The sequence below is a fragment of the Nannospalax galili genome, unplaced genomic scaffold (genome assembly GCF_000622305.1).
Source record: "Nannospalax galili isolate Female #2095 unplaced genomic scaffold, S.galili_v1.0 scaffold1587, whole genome shotgun sequence".
Taxonomy (NCBI): domain Eukaryota; kingdom Metazoa; phylum Chordata; class Mammalia; order Rodentia; family Spalacidae; genus Nannospalax; species Nannospalax galili.
Window position 1 is genome coordinate 266,370 of NW_008355655.1, and position 20,967 is coordinate 287,336.

Here is a 20,967-nt window from a genome sequence, read left to right on the forward strand (position 1 = left end):
AACAGCAGACCCCAATCTTATCCAAAGGAATATTGAAAACTAATTGCTGCTAGATGAGGAACAGCTGACCTTCCTAAAACCAAGACCTCTAGATAGACTGACTAGATTTAATGGATGGACAAGTACTGGGGAGCTGCTAGGGGTGCTGACAACACAGCAGATAGTAGCAGGGAAGACAGAGTAAAAGGTCTCTAGTGTGTCAGGGGGAGGCTATGGGAGGGTGTCATCTGGGAAGTGGGTATATAGATGAATAAGATTGGGGTGTGGTCTGTGATATACACACAAAAGGCAACGAATTTAAAAAATGAGTTATATTTGAGGAGGAAGCATAAAAAATTACATCATGTTAATTAGTAGAGGTGATAAATATTACCATTGAAATCTACCCGATGACTTTATATCCATACACAGGTGCCAAGGATCCGAGTGTAACTATGACTAGTAATAATCAGATACATACAGATTAGAGATGCATGTGCCAACATGTAAGTGTTATTAACAAAAACAATGAGTCTTTCTGTAAGAAACAGTATATTTACAATGAAATGTAGATCTTTCTTAAAGGTTAAAAACACATTCAATTTTATGTCTTACAGGGTTTATACTGAGTTCAATATTGTATTACTTTATTAATTCAACTGTGAACCTAAAAATTTTATAGCCACTTTTGAAAGAGATGTATCTTTGCTCTGGAAATTATTTAATATGTTAAAGCTGTAATGAAATGCTTCTTATAAAAAATAAAAAGGAATTCAATGCATAACTATAGTGAATACATATACCATAAGTACTGGCATTGACAGGTAACAGAAATAGAACCTGTGATACATATGTAGAAGCATGGTATTGGCCCTTAAAAGATAATCCATTTTGGACAACATGCATATACCTCAAGGTCAGAAATTAATAGAATTAAGCCAAATGCAGAATTAAAAATTCTGAATATCCTCATTTACATGTGGAATCTGAAAACGTTAACTATGTATAAAGAGAAAGTAGAATGGTGTTTAGCAAGACAGGGAATTAGGAGGTAACTAGAGATACTGTAAAGAACGTACAAAGCTGCCATAGGTAGGATTGGTAATTTCATAGACCAAATCTCCAACGTGGTGACTATAGTTAATACCAATCTGTGCTAGAAACATAGCAAGTAAGTATTTCAGGTGCTTACAACACACAGTAGAAACTGGTAACCATAAGAAGAGATGAATGTGTTTATTTACTTGACTGAACTAATTGCTTCAAGATGCATATGGGTATCAAGACCCATTCACTGTACACAGATAATGTATGTAGAGCTCTTCTAAGTACTATGGATGGATGAAGTTTCAACAAAACCAGAAAGTAGGCGTGGTGGTTCTTTCCATTCTGCAGTTCATTCTGTTCTGAGGGTCGTTCTATTATTTTCCCATCTACAATCATTGTTTGCAGTGTCTTGCTAAGAACAGAGCTTCAGTGTCTGTGTTACATGTAGACCTCATCAAAACAGAGGAACTGGATCTTACTTCAACCAAGAGTTGAGATTTCCTTCTGGGCCCCGCAGCAGGCTAAGACACTGCAGACATGACAACTGCCCAGGTGCCTCATAGAACTCACAGTCTAGAAACAAGTTGCCACCAGGTATCTTCCCAACACTGGCCAATACTCATCAACTTTCTGACACTCTCCCCTTGTGCCTGACCTTTGGAAGATGTTAGAGTCTATATTAATGACATTCTTGAGTCGTATACTGTTTATTACTTCTCATTTTACTGATGAGAAACTGAGGCTTGAAGATCAAAAATGACTTGCTTGTTGTTACCTTGTAGGTAAGTGGAAGCACAAGTCCGTGAACCATGCCTGACCACAGTAGTCTACAGTTTTCCTTATCTTTATACTTATTCATGTGAACCCATTCTTAAATACTGCACAAAATGCCCTTTCTTTCTCTTTCAGTGACATTTACCATCTTTTCTGAATTTTGTATCTAATGCCATAAACAACACAACCTATAAAAATAGGAGACAAGATACTCAATAAGAAAGCCAACATTTTGACTATAATACAAAAGTTAATGTAAGAGCCAGAGAGATGGCTCAGTAAGGTAAAAGGCTGCTTCTTGTCAAGCCTGGCAAGCTGAGTTTGTCCCAGAATCTATATGGTGGAAGGAGAAAAGCAACTTTTGCAAGTTGTCCTCCGACTTGGCAGGGCACACTGGTGAACCCTTTACCCAACACACACCTAGAAGACGTTAACGTATCTTCAGTACAAAAGTAGAACATTAATTGTTCAATTTATTTTCTAATAGTCAAATAGTACCAACAAACATGAATTTAGGAGTGGACTGAGGTGGCACATTCCTATAATTCCAACACTTGAGAGAGGCAGGATGATGGCTACAGGGTCCAGGCTAGATTGCCTTGCGGATTTCTAGGCAAGCCAGAGCTACTTGGGAAAATTTTATCTCTTGAGAAAAACAAACCATACAGAACAGTCATCAGCAGCAAAAGCTCACTGTAACTTAGTAGTAGAAATTTCATCCACATCATAAATACATTAAAATAAAAACAGAGCTGGGCTGGGAGATAGGTCAGTAGGTATAGTGCTTTTTGAACAAAAAGGAAAACCTGAATTTGATCCCAAAAGCCCCCATAAAAAACAGGGCTTGATGACACATGCTCCTTGTCACAGAGCTGGGGAGGGAGAGACAGGCAAGTCCCTGGGCCTCCCTAGTGAGCCATCCTACTTAACTGGCTAAATTTAGGGCCTAGTGAGCAGTTCTGTCTCAGAAAAGAAAGTAGAAAAATGCCAGGCATAGTGGCATTAATCCCATCCCTTGGGAGGTAGAGGCAGGCAGATCTCTATGAGATCTAGGCCACCATGGTCCACATAATGATTTCCAGGTGGCCTGGGACTAGGCCTTGTCAAAAACAAAATAAACAAACAAACAAAAAATACACCACCACCAACAAAAAAATAAATAAATAAAGTGAAAAAAAAGTGGAAGATTCCTGAGCAAGGACACCAGAGGTCGGGTTGATCTGTAGACTACACATACATACACACACACACACACACACACACACACACACACGCACGCACTGAGCAAAAGTATTTAATAGACTTCAATTCAAATTTGTTGTCTCCTTTAAGCAGAAAAAACTCTATCATTTGTCTATTGATTCTGAAACCAGGCTGCACACTAGAAGAATGATGACAGCAGGATTGACACATAAGAAAAAGCTCTATTTAAGGCCCACCTCTAAATAAGTGAATGATTATCACTAGTAAGTGGTTTTCAGGCAGAGATTTCTACAATGTTGGCGTTCATAAGAACTGTAGCTCTAATGTATTAACCATAAAAATAATCATGCCCACAGTCAGGCATGATAGCTCACACCAGTAATCACAACATTAGGAAGGCTGAGGCAAGAGGATCACTGCCAGTTTTGAAACCAACTAGGGCTACTTAATGAGTTCCACCTGGGCTACAGAGTGAGAAAAAAACAGAACCAACCAAAGAACCAAAAACTCACATGCCCTCAAAATAATTCAAAATGATGAAATGGATCATATAACATCATTTTTTTATCATTGAAGGATGAGCAGGAATTTCTTATACTTTTCATCCATTTTTGGTTCCATATAGTAATTCTGAAGTTGAAACATAGATGATGTAATCTGCACTTTTCAGCCCTGGTAATCAATTGTCTTGGTGTCCTGGAAGCATCACTAGTCTTAAGTTTGCATTGATGTAGATCCTCTCATTTCATTCAAGCTTCAAGTTCTTAGGTGTCTGCCTTCTCTAGCATTCGCATGTAATCTGTTGCCCTCATCTGGCTCCTTCTAGACATTCCTGGCTATTTTTTCAGCTGGGTCACTTTTATTTGATTACTAATTTTAGCATCTATTTTTGTTGTTATTCACTGGCGTAGGGGATATTTGATTTGTCAAGGGAGGTTGTGGTTGGAATTCAGTTTAGGGAGTTCCATATTTTAGAATAACTATGTATTTAAGGACCTGAGACTTGCTGCTTCTCGGGAGAGAGGAGAAGGTAGGAGAATGTTGCCCCACTGGAGAGCTGACCAAGAAAACCGTATGTGTCTGCCAGGGGGCAGCCATGGGACATGAATGGATTGCCACAGACCTAAGATCAAACCAGGGGATTCAAGGCTTGCATGCACAAGGGTGCTGATAGCACCTGCAGCTCTGATTTTATTCTCTTGGTGTGAGGACTACAGTCAGATGTGTACAGAACACTGAACAATAAGAAAATGTCTTGTCATATTTGTGAGAACCACAGCCAAAGTTTACAGAACGTTGAATAATAATAATATGGCTAGAATATGACAATTCAGCAAAATAAAATGAGCATGACAACATTATCTCCATGCTATGTCTACTTAGGAGATCAATGTGTTTCATGAGAAAATAGAGGGTAGAACTGGTATTACAGAGATATCTCCTCAGCAAGCATTTTTGCATAAACTTTCTCATGAGACACTATGCTCTCCAGACACACATGTTCAAAGTTCAGCTTAATTCACCACGCATATTTTAAAAGCCGTTTGAACACTTTTACAGTCCCTACAACTGCAACTGTGAAGAACTTGGGAGAAGAGGAACATGCCCTTGGCTCACTGTAGGGAATCCCATAAGGCAGTTGACCAACTGAAGTATGCATTATATTGGTATATTGTCACTTGCTGTTTGAGTTCACTGAAAACCTGGGCTCTGGTTTGCCACCCTCACCTTCAGGACCCAGGTATATTTATGCCAGGGATCCTCCGCAAATCACCAATGTCTGTTGGATGTTGGTAATCCCCCAATTTGCCGATGTTCCTTTGTTTACATGCTCAGTCAGGCTGCTCTAGTTGCCTGTGTTGGATGTAGTAAACCCCTGAGGTGATGATGTTTTCATCTCTCTGCTGTTTCAGCCTATCTGCTACTTGCTGTTTGTTCTTTCACTTTTACTTACAATATACTTGACAAACCCCTCATCCAAAACCAAAAGCACAGCTATTGTAGGAGATCATCATCTGGGCTATACAGAACACTGACCTCTGAGGAGGAAGCACATAACCGGAATCTAGGTATTGGTGCTTTTTCAAGTATTCTCACAACGCTCCACAATCATCTATGCAAATAAAAATTCAAAATTCAATCCAAACATAATTCTGGATTTATGTACAGATAGCAAAATTGTAGTAAACAAATTGTCTTTTAAATGTTAAACAGAAGTGTCAGCACTTGAGAGCTTCATTGAAAACAGAAACGTAGCCATAATAGTGGTTTATAGCTTTAACTCCAATACCCTGGTGGTAGAATTGGAGGAATATTTTCATGTTGGAGGCTAGTCTGATCTGCATGGTGAGTTTCAGGCCAGCCAAAACTACATTACAAGACCCTGTTTCAAAAAAAAAAGGAATAAAAACATGTCGCGAGCCGGGACTCTGTCCAGCAGAGTCCAGGAAAGACGACACAGACACCAAGGTGAGGTTCAAGCTTCTGTTTCTCTTTCTTCCTTTATTCTCTCTTATTCTCTCTCATATTCTCTTCACTATGATGCTGTCTCCTATGATGCTGTCCTTATGATGCTGTGTCTTCTCATGATGCTGTCTCCTACCTCTGTCTGTGTCTGTCTCCTATTACACACTTCAGCTCTTTATATAGCGTTTCCAACAGCCCCCCCCCAGCCGGTACCAATCAGGGCTCACACACGTGCAGCGGCCAGGCAGAGTGTAGCTCATAGGCACGTAGCAAGATCATCAGGCTGGCAGCACCTGTTTTGGGGCTCACCATACTTCAGAGTTGGGGTAAACAAGCGGGATTCACGAGCCTTGGCAATCAGCCAAGAGTTGAAGTAAACAGCACGAGGTTTGGCAGCCAGCCAGGGCTCCATCTTTGGCTGGCTCGGCTGTGCTCACTTCCCACAAAAACATAGCCCACAAATGCACAAATGTTACCTTTGTAGTCTGAAATTGGTCAGATAGTCTGCAATTGGACAAATACAAGTGTCGTCAGGAGTATATTCCACATAGACTTTATGATTCGGATTCTCAGCCATGTAGCATGGCTGACCACCATAATCACAGCACTTAGGACAAGACTGAGACAGGAGTTTTACATCAAGATTTGTTATGGAGTTTGAGATCACCAGGAAAAGACCACCAGACCCAATTCAGATTTTAATTAGCCAAATTTTATTAGAGCTGCAGCTAGTTGACAGTCTCCAGGGGCCAGGCAAGGGAGACTGCAGCTAAGCTGGGAGGGGAAGGGAAGCTTTTAAAGGCAAAAACACAAGTTACTTCATTCCTGTGGTATTGACAGTTGCAAGGAGAGTGGGGTCACACTGACCCTTAAATGCAGCAATAAGCAAGTTTACAGAAGCCAAAACAAGCAATTGTTAGTCATTTTCTTAACAGATGCATAGAGACCTTGACATCTAAGGAGATTTTATAAAGCTCCTTAAAAAAAGTAAGGAGCTTTCAGACTATTATTATTTCAGCATATTACCAAGAAAGACATGATATTATTTAGGTTACCCTTGGGTGGGCAAGAAACATAGCTGCAATGTCTGGGTGGCGATATTCCTTTCTGTGGTCAGCTATTTCTAAAAGGAAAACAAACTTCTGGGGGATAGTGACTTACTGGAACTAAATTCAGACCTTGAGCTGGCTGCTTCTCTGATTTTTGAAGTCTAAGGTGGCTACTTTGTACAAAATGGAGTTGCTCTAGTCATTACAATTAAGGCCGCCATCCTGGGTTCCACAGCAAGTCCTAAACCAGCCTAGAAAACTGAGTATAACCATGAATCAATCAAACACACACACACACACACACACACACACACACACACACACACACCTAAGACTCTCTTCATTTCTGTACTTCCCAATCTCAATCTCTAGTTTTATCTCTAGTCCTTTCTAAGTAGGAGGGAAATCTGAGGTATCCCAAGTCATGCAGTAACTTTCTGTTAAATCTTCAGCTGTAATTCCTGGCCTCCTTTAACTGATGGAAGTGCCCCTCCCTACAGTGCCAACACTAATACTAATCTCCCTGGAGAGTGGTGGCAAGTGAGGACAGGATAAGTGGTTAGAGCTGTGTTTCAAACAATTCATAAGTAAAGTTCATATTACTTCAACTCTGGAAAGGTGTCCACCTTCTGTGCTTCCAATTGTTTTTCAGATACTCTGAAATAGAAATTGGTATTTGTTCCTTTTAGTACATTAATACATCCTTGTAGCCTTTCTTAATTCATTCAAAATTTTGTATGGATGGGAATGATTCTTAAAGATTTATTTTTATTTATGTGTCTGAGTCTGTGTCTGTGTGAGTATACGCCACATGTGTGCTGGTCTTCACAGAGACCAGAAGGTATCAGATATCTTAGGACTAGAGTTACAGGTGACAGTGAGCTACCCATTGTGGGTGCTAGGAACCAAACTTTTGTCCTCTTAACCATTGAGACATCTCTTCGTGCCATGATGAGAACATTTTGAACAGACACATTCCTGCCTCATGCAGGCGTTATATCTGCTTATCATTATCACCCTAAATTGTCAAAAAGAGAGGTCAGCAGAAATCTTTGACCCACTAATACTCACTACTATTAGACTGCAGAGAATTCTAGCCTCTCATGAGTTGACGGAGGCTATTAACAGAGACAATAACTTTAGAGTCATCACTACAAATCCAGCAGACTTGAGGAAGGAAAATCAAAACATGCTGTGTCATTTCCAAGTCTTCAAGAGTTGGGCCACATGGGTTTTCTTTTATTCAAACTCTTTCTGGGGTAGTGGATTAGTTCTTAAGGAATGGTTGTGTGCATTTTCCTGTCTGGAATCTTCTGATATCACCTGTTGCACTCCCAATCTGATCTGAGAAGGGCTCCATATTGCCTTCTTCGATCATGTCAGTAATTAAGTAATCTCTTGGAATGGAGGAAAAAAAATTGGACTTGAACAGATGAACACACATGGTTCTCAAGTTTCTATGTGTAATCTCCTCCATGAAATGTGTTCAAGTCATATACCTTAGCTGTTCACGCCACAGGCAAATTCTGTTTCTTAGTGCTGCAGTGGTCATTTGACATACTTTTATGTTTACCTCAGAAAGAGTTCTGTTCAGTAATATATGTACTGAGCTCAAAGAACTAACTCTGAAAATTATAATAACAAACACAAAAGGACAAGATAGCCTACCGCATATACTTTATTTGGTGTGCCGGGCACAGTGTCTGTCCAGAACAAGAAATTCTCCAGCAGAAATCTGGGTAGTAAGCACTATATTGACAATATTTCCATGGGTTCTTTCCTGCTTCCTGAAAGGTGGGGGAACTCAACCAGGCCTGGGACATAAGGATTAAGTAGTCTAGTGCTTAAACCACAGTTTCATTTTGGCTTCCAAGAGCCAGTTTCTCTATCAATCCAAAGCATCCATTTCAGTTTGGTTGTTGTGATGAGGTGTGTGAGTGCTGGGTCATATATTCTGTACACAAGTGTTGAACCAGCTTGCTTGCTTTCCAAAGCTATGGTGTGTAACTAAGTAATGACAACATGAAAAATAAATCTGCAGCTGCCCATTGTGCATAGCGTATGGGTAGCAGTGGTGGCAAGTGTGCTTCTAAGTCTGCTTTGCCTTACTGAAGAGACATATAGACTTGGTTTCTAGCCATGGTTATCCCCTGGCTTATATAAACATTTGTCAGTATTTATATGTGTCTTCATAATTTTTCAAGAACTTGAGACAGTCCTAATCTTCTAGCCCTACAGTCTTAGTACTAGCTCTGGGAACCTCTCCAGCTATAGCAGTTGCATTCTCTTGGTCCCAGTGGCGAACTTCAGGATTCATCTTTACACCTCTTTGTTGCTTCATGTGTTAGCTGGTTATATTAACTAATTTTTTTTTGTCTTTTTGAGACAGGGTCTCCCTGTAGCCCCAGCTGTCCTGGAACTCACTATGTAGACCAGGTTGGCCTTGAACTCACAGAGATCTGCCTGCTTCTTCCTCCCGAGTGCTGGGATTAAAGGCGTGTGCCACCACACCCAGCATATTAACTAATTTTATTAGGGATGAGACAAAAATGTCTGAACAACTCAATTTATGGAAGGAGGGGAGTATTTGGCTCACAGTTCCAGGGTGCCATCATTCAGCATGGCATGGAAGTCGTGGTGGTAGGAGCTTGAGGCACATTGCATCTACAGCACAGAGAGAGATACAAAGGTTGGTTATTAAACTGCTTTCTCCTATTTATGCCTCAAAGGACACCAGTTAATGGGATGGTGCTGTCCATGGTTAGGATGAGTATTTCCAACTTAATTAACCCAATCTAGAAACTCCCTCACAGATATACTCAGAGACTTTTCTTCTAGGTAATTGTATTCTGTCCAGTTGAAAACCAGTATTATTCTTCATCATCACAGTAGTTAACAGTGTTCCATATAAACTCAAACTCAAAGTGCTCTGGTCAACACTGAAGGGATATTCTGTTGCTTTAGGGTCTTTTTTTGGTGCTTCATCTCCTACCCACATGTTATGAATATTTACTTATAAGCAACATTTTGTGAGCACAAAACAGGCATAAATTCATATGGGTAAAGACTGTTCATATTTTCCTTATATAGGCGAAGACACACACACACACACACACACACACACACAGGAGAACAGGTCAGGGGAAGAAAAGTAGAATTTGTGTCACCCCTGATATCCAACCATACCATGTGTGCATACTGGAAGTGGTGTGTGGCCTGCGCTCTATCTTGCAGTGCTCCCTCATCTAAGCTACCCCCCATCCTTCCATTGTCCACTTCTAGGGGCCATGATTTGAGGCCTGACATTTCTGTCATTGTGGGGCTACAGTCCCTCCATTATAGGCATAAAAGTTTCCTACAAGGACTGAGTATTTAAGGCCTGACATTTCTGTCATTGTGGGGCTTTGTTCTACAGTCCCTCCATTATAGGCATAAAAGTTTCCTACAAGGACTGAGTATTTTTCTATGGTTTCGTCTTCTCTTTGTGCATTAAACCTCAGCATTTTTGAATTTCCTCAACAAACAACTATCTGTATCTCTTCGAGAACAATACATTTATTCATGGGCCCTTGGTCTCATGAAATGTGCATTTGTTCTTGAGCCTTTGAAAAACACTTCTGTGTCCTCCTTTTCTGTCTATGAAGGACAGAGAATAGAAGAGAGAAGGCTTTTTAGAATCTGCTTTAAAAGATAACTGTGTGAGACTTTTCTTGGGGACAAGAAACAAACATCTATTAACTCCACAAAGGGAACCAGCAAAAAAACAAAGGAACAATTCAAAAAACTCCAACTTGGCAAACCAGTGACTTTACTGTGGTTGCATTCAGAAGTATGGGTAAAAGATTACTTACAGGGGCAGGAATGACTCAAAGTTAGCTGTGTCATATAGAAGCCTACCCAAAATGCACCACATGGAAGCCTAACCAAACACAGAAGACGACTCATGAATTCTGCAAACCTGGCACTCTCTGCTCAATGTGTAAGCAGTTCTGCTGGTCAGTCTCCTGTACCCGGAAATTAGTACTGCTTCTATAACTTGGAACAGAGGTCTTGTGAATCTCCTGTTTCAGCTTTCCCAGTCCTGAATTTGTTTGCTTCCTGGGTGTCATAAATCTTACTCCCTTCAGGAAGGAATGTTTCAATTCCAGGGAATTCCTCAACAACAAAGATCTATGCCAGGAATTCTTTTGCATACTAGGTACTAGAGATTGGAGCCCCTCTCTCAGGGGCTCTTTTTTTTCCCCATAAACTCCAAAACATAAGTGTCTCGTGAGGCAGGAAGAAGGAAAGGGAAATTTCAATGAATCTGTGTACTTTCACCTCCCTACGTAGTCCTTGTTCAGCACAGATAGGACTAGGGAAGGAAGTTTTACACCTCATTTCTAGTTAGTGCTTTCTTCTCTGCTGATTCCAAGGCAGGCAAAATGTCGTTGTGGTTACTGAAAAGCCTGTGGCCCATTATTTGCATTTGTAAATATGCAAGTCTAATCTGCCCCTTTTTATTACTGGGCAGAGTTAAAATGTTGCCCAGAGTCCATTGTAGATTCCAGAGTGAATGAGGTATCTTCTCAAGGGACAGCCCCACTGGCTGTCTTTTAGCACAAGGAGCGGCTGAGCATTTTTGCTCTCCAAGAAGGTAATATTAGCATTGGACAATATTTCTACTCAGCTGGGATTTAATTGAGATTTTCTTTTCATGTACTAGATGTATAAATGAATACACATACATTTTCATAATTCTGGAAAAGTTTTCTATTTCATGTGTTTCTCCACAAAAAAAGAATAACAGTTATTTCTGCCCAGATGACACACTCCAATTCTACCACAATAAATTAGACAATATAGATCCATTGTGTAAAGTTTTAAATGAAAATTTTATTCCAGGACGATTTTCTGCTTTTCGTCCCTGTGATGACACACCATCAGACTCATATTTGAAGTGAAACCAATATGGCCTTTAATTAAACATTTACAATTAATGAAATTCTACAATGCATTCTGTGACTGTGACTGAATTGACACTGTACAAAATTCCAAATATATTAGGAAATTAACCCTAAAAATTTGTAAATAGCACAGAAGCCAAGGAAGAGATAAAAATGATTTGAAATATATATATATATATGGATAGATAGATAGATAGATGAATTGAATGAAAATTAAAACACAGTACCAACATATATGGGAGTGACCTCAAGCTTTTCTATAAAACTTAAACACTGCAAGCATATTTTATCATGACATAATTTCTGTTTATGTGTATGTGTGTGTGCTGTGTATACGTATATGTGCACACAAGTGTGGGTGTCCCTGGAGGCCTAAATAGGGAACTGGATGCCCTGGAGTTGGAGTTCTAAGTGGTTGTGAGCTGCCTGTTTATCAATGCTGAGAACTGAAGGGTGAACACTCTTAACGTTTGAACCTTCTTTTCAGCCCCAATGCCATCATTCCTACATGACTACACTATAAAAGTACAGTAGCTGTGAACCAAAGCTCTCACATTACAGTTTTTAAAGCTAAAGATAAAATAGATGACAGAAAAGCAGGAATAATGGGAGATGACTATAAGGAACAGGAGTAGGAAGAATGGAAGCAGAGACCTTCAACAGAACAGGACTGCTTATTCAGCGCAGCTAGAGGTACCAACATTTCTGCGGGATAGAAGCAACTGCAACTGCAGTTAGGTGGGTCAGGTCTGGGTTTTCATACTTTTGAAGAATGGGGGAGGTGAATATAGCTGGTGGGGGGCAATGTACCTCTCAAAGTTTTTTTTTTTCTCAGTGGCCCCCTCCTCCCAGGACATGTCTGCTCATCAGTAGCTGTCTTGAGATAGCAGACTGTTTCAGCAAACAACCTTTTCATCTGGGCCAGGCAGATGGCTGGCCAGTAACAGTTGGGCAAGAGGACTTCTGTTTTCATGTAAATATCATGAATTTAGCCTTCTATCAATGACTAAAAGAAAGAAGACCAACAGAGAACTCTAAAAATTAGATAATGAACAAACAGGTAAAATATTTAATAACAACTCAGCTGCATAAAAGAGTAAAAGAAAAAATATCAATAGATTAAATTGTATACAGGCTAATAAAAAACTAAGAAGACCCTCCCTGAGTGAAAATGTTAGTGTGATGCTCACACATGGCTGCAGGTTCTTCAGCCGCTACTGTGATAGGAATAACATCAGTTACTTCCCACAGAGAGGAAGCTGAGGTGGAGCTGGTGCTATGGACAGCCAGAGCATTCAGGAGCTGTTGGACAAGGTGGATAAGAATGCTCAGTGTATCACCATGCACAAGGAGCTAGGGTTGTTGAGGGGAAAACTTTCTTAAAGTTTTCTATCTTAACTATTTCCAAATGTTCAATTTTGTATATGAAGTAGAAGTTTGGGTGTTTGACAGATCCCTTGCCTCCAAAAATGACTTCCAAAGATTTCTTCCAGAAATCTCCTGCAGACTGAACTTAAAATAACTAAACTGTTTAAGGTTCAGCACAGATAAAGAAGGGACTGGAGGGGGTTACAGACCCTTGCTCAAGGATAAAGGTCACAACAAAATCTTGTGTGGGGGTTGCTATAGCGGGCAAGGATGGGGGAGGGGATCTAAATTTGACTAAGTAAAGCATATATCCAATAAACATTTTGGATAAAGGTTTAATTAAAATATTATCTCAAAAGAAAAAAAAAGGTTACCTTAGTTTCACTCCTTGCAAGTGCACCCAGACTGCTTACAGAGCTTGGGATACTAAACACATCTCTTTCTATGTGCCTCAAGACAAGATTTTGATATTAGAAAGGAAATTCTATAGCTCTTGTTATTGGCCTCCCTCAGGGCTTGTCTGGCCTTACTTGCTGGGTTTAGGGAGGCACTTTTCCCTTTTCTCTATGGGCAGGAAATTCCCTACCAGTCACAGGATGTGCTTCTGGGCTCAGCATCGCCTTGGATTTTCTGTGAGAGGCAATAAGCCTCGTTTGTGACGTGAGCTGTTGTGCTCACCATTGAGCATTTGATCTCCCAACAGGATGGCTCTGAGCATCATCACATCCTTTCTTCCAGGTTGAATGGATTCAGCAATGAGAGGTTCCAGAGTTGGCTCTAATTCACGTGTGACACATTTATGCAAGGACTGCTCGCAAGTCTGTTCATGCACTGGCTTTTTCCATATTATTAGGAAACTATTGGGGGAAGAAAACCCCACTAATATGCTATTCTAATCCTCATTTTACAAAATGATGACAGCAAGGGCCCACAGTAATTATGTTACCCATTGGTGTCATCTCTCTCTCACTGTCATCACAAAATATCTGATACTAGGAACTTTATAAGAATTGAATTTTGTTTGACCATGGTTATGGAGGCAGTGAAGAGTAAGAGCCTGGCACTGCAATCTGCTTAGCATCTATTCGAGGGGCTTCTCCATGCATCACAAATGGCAAAGGTATGGGGCTCAGTAAATGTCTCAGGAAAGCTCATTTTAATAACCAAACCGCTACCTCAATAAGCAACTAATCCATAAATCCATGTCTCAATCTTCCAACAAAATGCCCACCCCCAAACAACATTCCTATCTAGCTGTGTGAATTGTTTCCAATACATAAATATGGAAGAGAAATGTTCAAAAATATAGACATACCAATGGATACACAATATTTAAAGAGAATAATTAATGTACAATCTCTCTCTCTGTCTCTCTCTGTCTCTGTCTCTGTCTCTCTCTCTCTCTTGCTAACATGTACACACAACACTGACTCCTATTGAGGTCCCCCTGTAGTCCTGTGCCTCTGGATGAGTAAGTCAAGGTTCTATACAAAATCAAACCAGGCAGTCCCTGGGCTAGCCTAGTATGTTTATGTCTTAGGAATGAAAGCTGGAAGGGGACAATGAACTGACCATCTTTTGGCTATAGGAGCCAAACATAATAAGATGTTCTAAGCATTACACAGGGCAAGATGGTTCTAGCAAACCAAATGATTCCAGTGTATGCTGCCATTGTAATTAGTTGCTTTTATGTATCTTGTGCATGTTTTCCCTCTCTGTTACTTTTCTTACTTCTATCTGAAGAAGAAATTTTTGCCAGAAACACAGAGAGAGAGATGAGAGAGGGAGAGAGAGAGGGAGAGAGAGAGATAATATGCTTGCTAGTCTATCAGGTTTTCTGCATTTCTCCTATCTTCTGTGTGTTCTCCAAGCATGTGTGATATTATCACACACATTCAGAGTGGGTCTCCCCACGTTACTTAATATTCTTTGTCAGTATTCTCACAGGAACACCCAGAGGTGTGCGGGGTCCAGCCTTGTGGGGGCCTTGCTCTGGGAAGGTGACACCTCTGTGCAGAGTCGGACTCTGGGACTTGAGTCTCTTGTAGCAAGTCAAGTTTATTCTACAGTTCAGTAAGTTTGTATACAAAAAGAGGCTAGTGGGTAGTGCAGGATCCAGGGTACATGTAAAGTTCAACCAGACAAAAAACAAAGGGTGCTCATGTAGCCTGTCCCACAAGATGTTCAAGCCTTTAGTGTGGGAGGAGTGCCATTTGTTCAAGACAAGGGAATATGTCAGGGCTGTTAACCAAGATGTCTTAATTTTAATTACACACACCTAGAGTTATTGATTAGGTTGTTTTTCACCTCCCAGATCAAGGAAATCAAGATTTTTTTTTCTTAGAACAAAGGTCACTGTAAACTTTTAACCTGGCCAGCTTTCTTCTGCTAGTTATGGCCATGTTCCACATGACAGGATCATGAGACACTGTTTTCAGGGCCTTTTCTCTTCAGCAGACATTGCAGCCTGATCTTAAATGTTCAGGTCCATCTTGTCCTAAGACGTGTCATCTTGGTCTCCTAAAGAGGTGAGCTTTACTGTTACAGGTGCTTCTTGCTATCATTGGTAGGCAAGCTGAGTGAGACATATGTATTGGATGAAGAATGTAGCAATAAATATGGCAATAAGGAATTTATTCCATATACGGGTTTTATTGCTTCTCTATTACTTTAATTCTCAGTAGTGGGATTTCCTGATCATGTACTACATCTAATCCATTTGAATGTATGTGTATGTACATGTCCTCTTAAAGTTAAGATTAATTTTTAAAAGTTAGCATATAAAATAATGGGTTTCAGCATATCCTCTTCATATATAGGTGTCCTTAAACTTTTTTCTCATGTATTCTCCCACTGCCCTCCACTTGGCCCCCCTCCACCCAGCTTGTTCCTTTTCTTCTCCTAATCAGTCCCTTTTTCTACTTTTCTGTGTCACATTTTAAATTATGTTCTCTATTTTTCAAGTCCCTTAAGCTAGCTTTGTCTTCTTGCATGATCTCCTTTCTAATTTTGTGAACCACAAATACACATACAGATATACACACAGCAGTGCTTATCTTTCTGACTCTGGTTTATTTTGCTTAACAATAAATTTCAGTTGCATCCATGTGCCTCCAAATCCCATGATTTCATTTTTGATTATGGCTGTATATAATTTCATTGCATATATGAACCACATTTCCATTACATTTGCTAGTACTATTTTGAGGTTCCTCCTTGGTATTGCCTGCAGTGAATTCTCTCATTCACCTTCTCGCCAACATGAATCAAAGGCTCTCTTTTCTCCATTTTCTCACCAGGACTTCTTCTTGGAAATGTCCATTGTAACAGATAAGAGATGGGGGCTGACTGTGTTAATATGAATTTCTCTAATACATGGGGTGAGAGTCAATATTCCTGGTCAAGCTGCATAGATCTGGATGCACCTAGGAGACATTCCTTAAGGCCTATGAGGTCATTTCCAGAATGTAGTCAGTGAGGGAAGAAGACCTGCCTTCAGAATGGAGGCACTGCAGACGGGTGGCTAAGGTACATAGAGCTCTGTGGATAAAGCAGTGAAACCTGCACCTTCGTTTCTGGATTAACAAGTGTGTCCATAGGTAATGTTGCTTCTGCCAGCCTCCAACAACATCAGACTTCAGTGTGAACTGAATGGATGAAGAACAGGCGCTCTCAAGGAATATTCCAAGTCTTTAGCACCAGATTAGGACTGCTGAGGCATCCAGCTCAATGGGTGAACAGATACCAAATTTAAACCTCTCCAGTGTACAGTGTAATGAATCTCATCACACACACACACACACACACACACACACATACACACACACATACACACAAGTAGACATGCACAGGCACATATACACAGATATACATGCACACATGCACACAGTGACACACATAGGCACACAACATCACAAACCCACAGATACACAGGCATACAGACGCACACAGAAAAGAATACACACACAGAAACAGACACACCAAAGAGAAACACACATACAGAAAGATGCTATCAGTTCTTGCCCTCTAGAGAACATGGCCTAATTCAGTTTGTGATGCTAAATCTGTTTTCTATAGACATCGCTCATTTCTACATATTTTTTAAAGTCTATTCAGGGATTTCCTGATTTTCAAATTGGGTCTTTTTCTCCATATGGATTGACTTCAAATGCATTCTGGATTCTAACCCTTATAGGATATATGACTTCAAAAATCCTTTTCTATTCTAGACGATGTTATTACACATGGCTAATTATTTCTTAACTCATAGTAATACAGGCGTCGGCCTGTTTCATGTGAAAACTTTGCCAACCTGTAAGTATCACTCAGATCCAAAGCCACCTCCATATTTTCAGGCACTGTTGTAGCAAAGAATGTCACCTGTCGGTTTTTACCCTGGTCTCTTTTCTGATACCAAAAATAAAGGCCCCAATTTGGGTAATTTGTGAACTAAAAACATTGCTAATTGCATATGGTTTAGGGGTCTGGGAATCCTGAGTATGGATGACAGCCTCTGGATGGGGTCTAGTGCTGCTTCCAATGTGCTGGGCTTTTCAAGAACCAATAGGCACAGGCAGAAGAGACAATGCAAGAGGGGCAGTCTCAGTTCATAGCAACCCACTCTGGATAGATTTTTTTCTGTTTCTTTCTCCTCCACCAGGGGAAGAAATGCAAGATTTCTGAGAACTCAGGGCTGCTAGAATGAAAGGAATTGAAGGATGGGATGCCATTAATGTCAGCCATGTGCCTAAGACTAGATGCAAGGAAGGAAGAGGGAGGCTGCACTGGAAGGAGCCTCAACTTAGGGGCCTCAAATTGAGCCTGCAGCCCGCTCGGTGGGGATCTCTGGTTTCATATCTTCCAAACAAACCAACAGATTTACAAAATCATGCAGGCAAAATAGATCTCATTAGTGGTCCCTACCTGCTTTCCAGGCTGCCTGTGAAGCATTTTCAGAAGTAGCAAGCGTTATTCAGTGAGGAATCTCACAGGGAACCCTGCCACCCAGATGCACTGCAGATGCTCCCTGAAGCATCTATACTCCTCCAGTTTGCCATTTGGGCCTCCTTCCCTTCAGCCTCTGCACCAGAGACTTGGCATTTGCAACTTTGGCAGTTGGTACCACTAGAATATTTGAAATATATGTCATTCTGTTTTCACAAATCACATCTTACTGTGTAACTACAATGATTCTTGGTTGTGGTGAAACTGAGGGATCCATAACTGAGACCACGAACACTTTGTTGACAATAAATGTGAATGTTGTGCCTCTGAATGATTTTAATGATGCTGACCAGCTGATGCTGTAAAGGAAAACACTAGCTGTATGAAACCAGGATGCCAGGCCCTAGGGTGAGGTGAGCCTAAAACTTACAGGTCCAGGCTGCATTCTCTGCTAAAGGGAGGGGCACTGAAAACAGTGGCTCTGATAATCTCTGTCTTGCAGAACACTGCTAGACTGGCAGGAGGAAGCAGCCCGGTCATAAAAGTGCAGGCTCCCTGCTCTGTGGGAAAGCGTCTTGGTCAACAACCCTTAGCTCATCTCCTTGTCCTAAACAAATAACTCAGCTATCCCTGGCTAAGAGATTAGGCCAGGTTAAAGGTTTACTCCTGAACTAAAAGCTAACAGTTCATCATGCTTTTAGCTCTAAGAAAGAAAACATTGTGGCCAATAAATTACTGGATGGGCATTGACAACCTTGAGTAAAAGTTTAAGAATCCTTCTGGCAACAGCTAACAGACAAAATGTCCTGTTTCTTTGTACCCTAAATCTTTGTATGTGACTGCCATATCCCACGTGACTGCTAGTTCCTTGGGATATATAAAAACCATCTGAATTTTAAAATAAATTGCCCTGTTGGGAAGACACAGTTTCCAGAGTTTATGACTCTGTCACTGATCAGACCCTCTGCCCCAAAGCCAGTAGGTCCCCCACTAAGCAAAGCAAACCTGAGTCCCAGCAACTAGCCCCAGGGTCAGCGACTCTGCTGCAGATCTGGTATTGCCACCCCTGGAAAGAGGCTCTCACGCTGAGCAAGGCAGACTTGGGTCTCTGCAACTGGCGCCTGGAACAGGGACCCTCACGGACTTCTGCTTCTTCGAAGGTAGTTCTGGGGGTGGCAGCAGCAGTGGCACCCTGCACCCCATCAGATCCCTGGTCCCCAGACACCTGGCCATCGGCAGCATGCGGGGTAAACACAAAGCACTGAAGTTGAATTTTGCAAACCCACCTGTCAAATCAAGAAGTATTACTCTGAATCTTAATGCTACAAGAGTCAAAAACCCATACACAGAGAGACTGAGAACATACAGCATTGAGTCATCAGGAAAAGTGAAGATCTCCCCTGAACAACATTGGGATTTCACCACAGAGGACTTGAAAGACCTTGGAGAAATTAGACGAAGCGCTTAAGGTTCTGTCAACAAAATGGTCACAAACCAAGTGGGCAAATAATGGCAGTTAAAAGAATGTGGTCAATAGGGCATGAAAAAGAACAAAAACAACTTCTTATGGATTTGGATGTAGTAATGCAGAGTAGCAATTTCCCATATATTTTTCAGAGAGGGTGACTGTTGGATCTGTATGCAACTCATGTCTATCTCGTATGATAAGTTTTACAAATATGTATATAGTGTATTAGATGATGTTATTCCGGAAGAAATTTTAGGCAAAATCAATTTAGCAACTGTGAAAGCACTAAGCCACTTTAAAGAAAACTTGAAAATTATTCACAGAGATAGCAAACCTTCCAATATTCTTCTGGACAGAAGTGGAAATATTAAACTCTGACTTTGGCATCCATGGACAGCTGATGGACTCCACTGCCAAGACAAGAGATGCTGGGTGTAGGCCATACATGGCACATGAAAGAATAGACCCAAGTGTACCCCGGCAAGGATATGACATCTGCTCTGATGTCTGGAGTTTGGGGATCATGCTGTACGAATTGGCCACAGGCCTTTTTCCTTATCCAAAGTGGAATAGTGTATTTGATCAGCTAACACAAGTGGTGAAAGGAGATCCTTCATAGCTCAGTAATTCTGAAGTAAGGGAATTCTCCCCAAGTTTCATCAACTTTGTCAACTTATGCCTTACGAAGGATGAATCCAAAAGGCCAAAGTATAAAGAACTTCTGAAACATCCTTTTATTTTGATGTATGAAGAATGTACCATCGAGGTACAGTGCTATGTTTGTAAAATCCTGAATCAAATGCCAGCTATTCCCAGCTCTCCCATGTATGTCAATTGATATCGCTGCCACACTAGACTCTAGAAAAAAGGGCTGAGAGGAAGCAAAACGTAAAGATTTCACCCTGTATCGCAGTGTTTTTATTGCTTGCCTAGACATCATGTGTAATAAGATTTGTTTGTTTCCATCATGTCTGTATACTTCTGTTACCTAGAATGTGCATCCCTGTAATACCTGATTGACTACAGTGTTAGTGCTGGTCAGAGAGACCTGATCATGCTCTTTCATGATGAACATATTCATGATATGTGGAAGTCAGTACAATCAAGTTGACTGTGATTAAATCACGTCTTAAATTCATTTCTAGACTGAAAACCTGGAAACACAGCTACTGGAATGGTATTTTGTCAGACTTCCAAATCCTGGAAGGACATGGTGATGGATACACTATATCTGAACATAACCTGGGCTTGAGTGAGAAAAGCTTGCGTAGCCAGCAAGACACATTGCCTTCTGGAACTGGGAGAAAAAGGAGGAATTTACTTTCTTCACCAAGTGCAATAGATTTCCTGACCTGATATTCTGTAGCTTTACAGTCACAGTTGATGCTTGGGGATCGATGGGCTCAGCCAAATTTCCTGTTTGAAATATCATGTTAAATTAGAATGAATTTATATTTACCCAAAACCATGTTGTGTTCAAAGAGGTGAACGGGAAAAAAATATTGGGACAGAAAAAATTTGCTTTTAAGTTTTTCCACTCACTATAAATTCATTTCCAGGTTTTCTGTTTTCTGAGAAACCATCTTTCTCCAAGCTTTAGCTTATTAAGCTCACTTAAGACCCTATAATTCAATGTATATACAGGTTATGTTAATTAATTACCTTATCTTTTACGTTTAACTCAGATTCCAGGTTCTTTTAGTAAAATAATGCTATGTGGCAC

At 40.6% G+C, this 20,967-nt stretch overlaps 1 pseudogene; it reads left to right on the forward strand.

Annotated features, from left to right (window-relative positions):
* The window catches only part of LOC103750109, a 28,382-nt pseudogene extending 8,300 nt beyond the window's left edge, over positions 1 to 20,082 (forward strand).
* The last annotated feature ends 885 nt before the right edge of the window (positions 20,083 to 20,967 follow it).